Here is an 8,190-nt window from a genome sequence, read left to right on the forward strand (position 1 = left end):
TGAAGGAGCGTCTCCACTCCCATTGTTCACTGAGGTTTCAGCGCCGAGGGCCTTCTGGCAGTTCCCTCACTGCAAGGTTACAGGGAACCAGGCAGAGGGCCTTCTCGGTAGTGGCACACGCCCTGTGTAACGCCCTCCCATCAGATGTCAAGAAAATAAGCAACTATCCTACTTTTAAAAGACATCTGAAGACAGCCCTGTTTAGGGAAGTTTTTTAATGTTTTAATGCTGTATTGTGTTTTTAATATTCGGTTGGAAGCCGCCCAGAGTGGCTGGGGAAACCCAGCCAGATGGGTGGGGTATAAATAAATAATTATTATTATTATTATTATTATTATTATTATTATTATTATTATTATTCCAAGGTGGAAATAACCAAAACAAGTTTAAACCACAATAAAACAACATCAACATTCAATTTAAAAAGTAGCCAGGCTCCTTCCCACAGGGCAGGGATGTAACAATGCATCAGTTTCATTCCAACCCATGTTGTTTGCAAGCAGCATTGTTTCTCTTCTGCTGCAGTTAACTATGTTATTTTCTTTCCCTGGCCACTGTGGGGGGAATTTCACTGAACTTATTATGTTATTATTTGCATTTTTAAGAGTGCAAAGTAAAAGCAAGGCAAATAGGAGAAATGCAATAAATTATGGATTGTTTTGCAGACTGAAAGTAACAACAGTGAATATCAATCCTAGTCACTAGATAAGTGTCCGTTCTGGACATGAGATGAATAAACAAACATCTGCAATTTGCATTCCTGTTTCCAGTGTGGTGTAATGGTTAAGAGCAGTAGTCTTGTAATTTGGGGAACCGGGTTCGTGTCTCCACTCCTCCACATGCAGCTGCTGGGTGACCTTGGGCCAGTCACACTTCTCTGAAGTCTCTCAGCCCCACTCACCCCACAGAGTGTTTGTTGTGGGGGAGGAAGGGAAAGGAGAATGTTAGCCGCTTTGAGACTCCTTCGGGTAGTGATAAAGCGGGATATCAAATCCAAACTCTTCTTCTTCTTCTTCATTGGAATTCTCTGACTTTCTTAGTGGTAGGCAACTACTGCTCCGCAGCTCATGTGGGGAAGGGAAAAGTCCAGTTGTAGGCGGCTCTGGGGTCTTCTTCCCCTCCCTTCCTCCCTCCCTCTCTCTTCAATTCTGGGTTAGCTCACTTAACATCAAGCACATGCTGAATTTAAACGGTGCCAAATGTAAGCCTCACTACAAACAAACAACTGGGACTCTACTCATGCACTCAGGATTATTCCATGGCAGCCAGTGCTGTAGTTACAGTTGTCCCTGAGATGCTGTGTTTGAGTGTGTTGGTTGTGTTTAGGGTAAAGAACATTTGGGACAGAAATGCCATCCCCCATAGCAAAAATCCAGATATCTTTGAACACTTTGCTTCAGATTTGTTCCTTCCTACTAGGCACTGCAAAAGGAGATGTTTTAAATTGATATGCATTGTTTTATTATTATGGGCTGTGCATAATAATAATAATAATAATAATAATAATAATAATAATAGTTTATTACTTATACCCAGTGCTTTTTTCTGGCTGTACTTACTGTAACTTCATGGTGAGTCCTGGCACCCTTTTTTCCTAGGACAAAAAAGCACTGCATGCAGCCAAGCTTGTGGACTGACCGTGACCTTAGAGAACCCTCACAGAGGTGAGGTGGATACAGATCATGGTAGACAACAAAGAGCTGGGTTCAAATGGCTGCTTTGCCATGAAGCTCCCTGGGTCAGGCTGCTTTTTGTCTAACCTGCCTTATAGGGTTGTGTGATGTCAATAATTTTCCTTCTATGTACCCTTGAATAGGAAAATTTGAGTACAGATACGAATAGTAATAGTAGTAACCAGTGAAAGCGGCACATTTTATTTCTCTTATTTTCAGCATATTTATACCAAGCCTGTAAAAACCAGAAGGCAATGGGGAAAGGAAATTGCATTCAGTGGGTGGGGGTGGGGTAATCACATAAATAACCCAGGAATTTTAGGTAGGCTTTAAAAGTACAGTTTCTAAATGGATGTGGATTGCAAAGGAGAAAGTTTGCCAGGAGTCTTTTCGGATGGAACTTCACTTCAAGACTGACAGAGAAAGAGCACCACCTAGAGATGGTCGGAGGGTGGAAAAATCTATTTTACAACACATTAAAAGGGGAAAAAGGAAATGTTTTAAGTGTTCTGCAGGGACTGCAATTCATTACATAAGAAGGTCACCGTAAATTCAGAGAGAAATAAAAATATTCCTTCTAACACAGCCTTTGCCAACTCAGGGTCCTCCAGATGTTTGGGAGGCTGTTCTAACCTGTGCTCACACAACAGGAAGAGCAGGTGTGACAGTGCTGCAGCTGCTGCTTTCAGAGGTACCACTGTAATAAAAAATTATTTATTATTTATACCCCGCCCATTGGCTGGGTTTCCCCAGGGGGTCTGGAGCTTGTGGGTTTCACAGAATCATGGAAGGGACCCTAAGGGACATCCAGGCCAAGCCCCTACAATGCAGGAATCATTTGTCCAATGCGGAGCTCTAACCCACAAGCCTGAGAAGAAGAGTCTCATGCTGTAGCGACTGAGGTCATTAAGGAAACCCCCATTCCCCACCCAAATGCAAGTATCACTTCTAAATGTCACAGTCTGAAGTTTCTCTGATTGAGAAAGGGCCCAAATGGGTAGACAGTCAACGCACAACTTGTGCTCTTTTTCCTTATGTGATGGCAACCTCATGCAGGTGATGGAAGAATAAAGAAAGAATTGGGAAAAGAAAGGGGAAATCAAAATACGAGGTAGAAAAACATCAGGAGGAGGAGGGAGAGTGGGCAACAGCCGCTGGCAATCCCATCGCCCATTGCACTTGCCCTGGGAGAGAGTTTGGGCTTTGCCAGAGAGTTGGAGTCAGAGAGTCAGAGAGTTGCACAGGGCCTAGCGAGAACACAGAGAGCCAGCAGAGGTGTTCCCAGGATTATCTGGGAGAACGCACATAGCGTTCTCTTTGCATGTGTGTGAATTGCATGGTACAGATGTGACCGACGTGCATGCCCTTCTGACAGGAATGCTCAATGGTGCATTGTGGAGGCATGATACAGCCCCACTGCATTTCCCCCTTCCTCTCTGGAAAAATTTGCTTCAGTGCATTTGCTTGGGAAATGCTTGACAACTGCACATTTTGTTATGTTTGCTCCCAAAAAACCCTTTTAGCTGGACACTGAAGTCAGGGGTCTTCACTTACCAAGGGTTAGGCAGGGATGGGGAACATGTACACACACACACACACAATGCCCAGCAGAGGCACATTCAGGGCAGCAGGACTGCATCCCCAACACTGGGCGCTGAGCCTGGGGGTACCACAGGGCCTGGCAACTCTGACATAGTGAATTGAGCAGAACAGAAGGTGAGAGGCGGGGGGACACTGAGTTTTGGTTGTGCACAGGGCGCTGCTGCAATCTGAAAGACCAAAGTCCACTTCTGCCACCAGATGTTGCTGGATTACAATTCCCATCATTCCTGACCACTGGTCATGCTGGCTGGGGGTGGGGGGAGCTGGGAGTCCAACTACTGAGCTCCCCACCCTGGTTTAAGCTGTTTGGGGGCCATTTTGCTACAATATGAGAAAACATGTATAACCCCCAACCCCTCTCAAAGCAAAAGGCTTAACAGGAAGGACCTCACCCCAGGAGCCAAACTGTGCAGAAATAGTAATGTAGATTTCTCTCTGTGGTAGAACCTAATTGGAGATGGCAGACATAGCAGGCATGATGCAGTTCAGCATCATCTGGAGGAGAGGACCCCACATCTACCCATGTGGAGCCTCCACAGTCAAAGGAAATATACCTCTGAACCCCCAATGCAGCAAACAGTGGGAAAAGATCATGCCTTTCTTGTAAGCTTCCAGAGGCATCTGGCTGGTGGCGGCTGCAAAGAGGCTGGTAGGCAAGATGGGTGTTGCTTGGCTCCAGGAAGGCCAGGTTCAAGCTCCAACCCCAGTTCCAGATTGGGGAAGTCTTCTGCACCGTGGTGGGTTCTGGCTTTAGAAGGGCTGTGACCACATGCTTCTTCTTTTTTTGTATTTTTATTAAAGATTTTCTTGATTTACAGAAGTATGTGTAATGTCTCTCTCTTGTATTTTTTCCATGTAACATTTTTACAAATCAGTTTCATTTGTTGAGACATTAGGAAGAAAAGGGGGAGAGGGGTGGAGGGAGGGAAGATGGGTGGGGGTGGGGTCAGGTGGTTTCTATTTTGCTTGATGTATGTAGAGTTTGGTGTCAGCGTTGCTTGTGCAGGTTCTCTGCTGGTCACTTGTGTTCCTTTGGTGGTGAGAGAGGTTGGGGTTGGCCTAGGGTGTGGTTGTTTGTTTGTGATTGGCTGTGGTGATCTTTGTTTTCATGTGTGAGTGAGGTGGGTGGGTGTTTTGGATCAGGTTAGCCATATTGAGTTGTATGCTGTTGGTGGATTATTGTCATTGTCTTGTTGGGCTGTGTATGTGATAAATGGGAGCCATACCAGGGTAAAGGCGTCTTCTTCTGTTTGTCCCTGTGTCAGTTTCAGTTTATTGGTTAATTTTTCTAGTAGGGCTGTTCTCATACTATTTGGTACCATTGGTCCATGCTTACTCCTGCCAGGTCTCTCCAGTGTCTGGCTATGGTGTTTCTGGCTGCTGAAAGTAGGTGGGTTATGAGTTCTTTGTGGTGTAAATGGGCATTGTTGTCTTGGAAGATGTATAGTAGGCCCAATTCTGGGGTGATTTCTAATACTTGCTTAGTTATTTTACATATTTCTCGTATGGCTGTTGTCCAGAATAGTTGGATTTTGGGGCACTCCCACCACATGTGGAGGTACAGTGGTACCTCGCAAGACGAATGCCTCGGAAGACGAAAAACTCGCAAGACGAAAGAGTTTTTCGTTTTTTGAGTTGCTTCGCAAGACGATTTTCCCTATGGGCTTGCTTCGCAAGACGAAAACGTCTTGCGAGTTTGTTTCCTTTTTTCTTAAAACTGCTTGAAGAGGTGCAGTTGCGACTGACCGTGCTTCGCAAGACGAAAAACCGCGCAAGTCGAAAAGACTCGCGGAACGAATTAATTTCATCTTGCGAGGCACCACTGTATGTGCCTGTGGAGGTGCACCCTCCCCAGCATTTTGGTGAGGTTCCTGGGTGTATTAGTGCTAGTTTTCTTGGTGTTAGGTACCACCTGCAGGTGAGTTTCAGAGTGAGTTCTTTTCTTTTCGTTGATATGGATTGAAAGGGGGGTTTAGACCATATTCTGGTCCATTGAGTGGAGTAGCCTATGTCATTCCCCCATTTTTTTTGATAGCGTCTAGGGGGTTTGTGGGATTTTGGAGTAGTATTTTGTATATTGCGGATACCATCCCTTTACCATGTCCCTTTGTTGTTAGGAGGAGGTTTTTGAAGGTTGTCAGGGGCCTAGTTGCTGCTTATTTTACTGTTGGGTTGTTTAACAGGGCATGTAATTGGTGTTGTGTTAACCAGGGCATTTGGGTGTCTTCTAGTTTGTCTTGTATTTCTTCTGTTGACAAAGGTTTGTTATTTTATAAAAGTGTATTAGGCGATATAAGCCTTTGGTTTGCCAGGTTTTTATCTGGAGGTTTTGTGCTGCATGGTGGAATAATGGGTGGTACGCCAGGGGAATTAGTGGGGATGGGGTTGGGGATAGTTTGCCTATTTCTGTTTTCCATGCTTTGAGCGTGGTCTGTGTGTACCTGTTAAGTGTTGTGGGAATTTTCTTTAGTTTATTTGGGAGGAGTGGGTATGCTGTGGTGCAGGTATTTCCAATTGTGTCCCTCTCTAGGTGTACCCATTGTTTTCTCTCATCTTCGAGTATATATGGGATTATATGGCGTATTTGGTTGGCAATGTAATATGTTGGGGATTCCCCATCCTCCTTCTGAGGTGGGGAGGTGCAGGTATTTGTGGCTTATTCTTGGTTTTTTATGTGAGAAGATAAAAGAGTGTAGTTTTCTCTGCCAACTGTGGAGTTGGGTTGGGGGAATCCAGACTGGGAGGGTTTGGAATAGGTAGGTTAGTTTTTTTTTGGGGGGGGGTCATTTTGAACATGGCTATTTTGTCTGAGAGAGTGAAATACATGTTTTTCCATCTCTTTAGGTCTTTGTTAATTAGTCGCCACAGGGGCTTGCAGTTGTGCAGGTACAATTTATTGAGGTTTCTGGTTATTTGTACCCCTAGGTATCTGAACTTGGTGTGGCAAAGTTTTATTTTGGTGACCTTAGTGAGTTATTTTTGGGTGTGAGGAGGGGTGTTGAAGCAAATAGCTTCTGACTTTGTAAAATTTACCTGTAGGCCCGACACCATTGCAAATGTGTTGCGTTCTCTGATTAGGGAGGTTGCTGTGCTTATGGGGTCTGGTGTTGTGACCATTAGGTCGTCTGCAAAGAGCCCTAATTTATAGGTTCTGCCTTTTATTTCCACTCCCTTGATGTCTGTGGCTGCTTGGATTCGGATTGCTAAGTGTTCCAGAGCCAGTGATCACATGCTTGAAACACTTGTTTGTTTTCAAGCATGGGGAGGAACTTGAGGTTTTAAAACTTTTAATTCCCCTCAGGTGGTTTTGCACCTGCCATGCAATAGACTTCCTCTTTTAACCAACTGTTTGCAAGCTGGCATCTGCTTGTGGTTTTGCAATAAAAAAACCCTGTGTGGTTGCAGGGCTGTGAACTGCATGCTTTGTGTGCACTCATTTTATTTCAAGACTGTGAGCAACTTGAGTTCAGCTGCGGTCGAGGTGCTTGACTGAAGCCAGACCCTGGCACAAAGCACAGCTTTGGAGAAGGATCACGCGGACATACTATATCTATGATTTGTGTCTATTGGAGCTTCCACAAGGGGGCTGTTTTGGGGTATAATTCAGTCACATTCCTGCAAATTCAGGTTGCACCATTAAAGTTGTTGTTGTCAACAACAACAACAACCCCTTTGTCTGTTTGCAGTAAGGAAACTGACATAGAAATGCACTGGAAAGTGTGGGGTAAATATTGCTTGGTGCAATATCATGTAACATTCCCTGAAAAGAAATTGGAAGGAATTCTCATGGAATCTAACTTCCCCACAGACTTTGTGCAAACAAATCCATGGGGTCACGAAGAGTTGGACACGACTAAACGACAAAAATAATTACCATTTCTAGAAGAACCATTAGCACTCAGCTTACTAGTTACTTGAAAAGGCAAATTCAATACTAGCTGCTATGTAATTTATTAAGTTCCTATTACTTTGATCAGAATTGATTTTGACTGAATCGTGAGATGCGGTTATTGGAGTAGTTTGCTGTTACCCCGACACTGTATCTTAAGGGAAACGTTTTAGAAGGGCAGGCACATTGTCATCAGTATAAATCATTAACAACTGCTCCTCTTATTATTAATCTTATTTGTAATTATTGAATTGCTAATTATTAAATTATTAGTCGTCATTACAGTATTAACTTGTCATAAGTTTTTTTTATTTTAGCACTTGCATCAGGAACATAGCTGTCAACTTTCCCTTTTCTTGCAAGGAATCCCATTCGGGATAAGGGAATTTCTCTTTTAAAAAAGGGAAACGTTGACAGCTATGATCAGGAACATAGTTTCCCGCCTTCGCTTACCTCCACACATGTAACATTCATGTTTTATTCTGTCTTGTTACATTTTGCATTTCTTTCCCACAGGACAGCTCTGTTGCAGAGGGATCGTAGCCACGCCCCAGACTCGGAAGGGCGCCCAGCTGCGTTCAGTTTGCCAGGTAAGTTAGAGGACCCAGCAGTTAAGTCTACAGGGCTTACTTCCGAGTAGACCCGCTTCGGCTCGCGCTGTCCGTCTCCTGGAGGAAAGGCAGCCCAGGTCCCTCCTGCCTCCGCCAACCTGGTGCCCGCCAGATGTGGCGGGACTGCGGCGGCCAGGGGTCATCCAGCCCGACCCCCGAGTCAGGTGGCCCTCCAAGCTCTGCTCCAAGGAAGGAGCAGAGTCCGCTCAATATTATTTTAATACACACAATTCAGAGATGCAATTAAACGGTTTAATATATTTAATCATAAGACCAGCGCAACCCACAAGCAGATGTTCACACGGTTGCTAAAAGAAGAGCGAAGGGGAAGCAGCGCGTGCCGCGCGATGGGACTTGCTCGCGAGTAGGCGCGCCTCCTCCCAGAGCGAACCCGCAAGCGCCTCATCCCGCCAGC

At 44.8% G+C, this 8,190-nt stretch overlaps 1 long non-coding RNA gene across 1 annotated transcript in view; it reads right to left on the bottom strand.

Moving 5' to 3' along the window:
* LOC310769950 overlaps positions 1–8,177 on the bottom strand; it is a 12,301-nt gene extending 4,124 nt beyond the window's left edge. Inside the window, exon 1 of the long non-coding RNA XR_014551884.1 lies at positions 7,618–8,177. This is a non-coding gene — a long non-coding RNA (uncharacterized lncRNA). The remainder of the gene's footprint in view (positions 1–7,617) is intronic.
* Positions 8,178–8,190: the final 13 nt, after the last annotated feature.

This window comes from Podarcis filfolensis (assembly GCF_964270895.1).
Source record: "Podarcis filfolensis genome assembly, chromosome: 8".
In the NCBI taxonomy this organism is placed as follows: Eukaryota; Metazoa; Chordata; class Lepidosauria; order Squamata; family Lacertidae; genus Podarcis; species Podarcis filfolensis.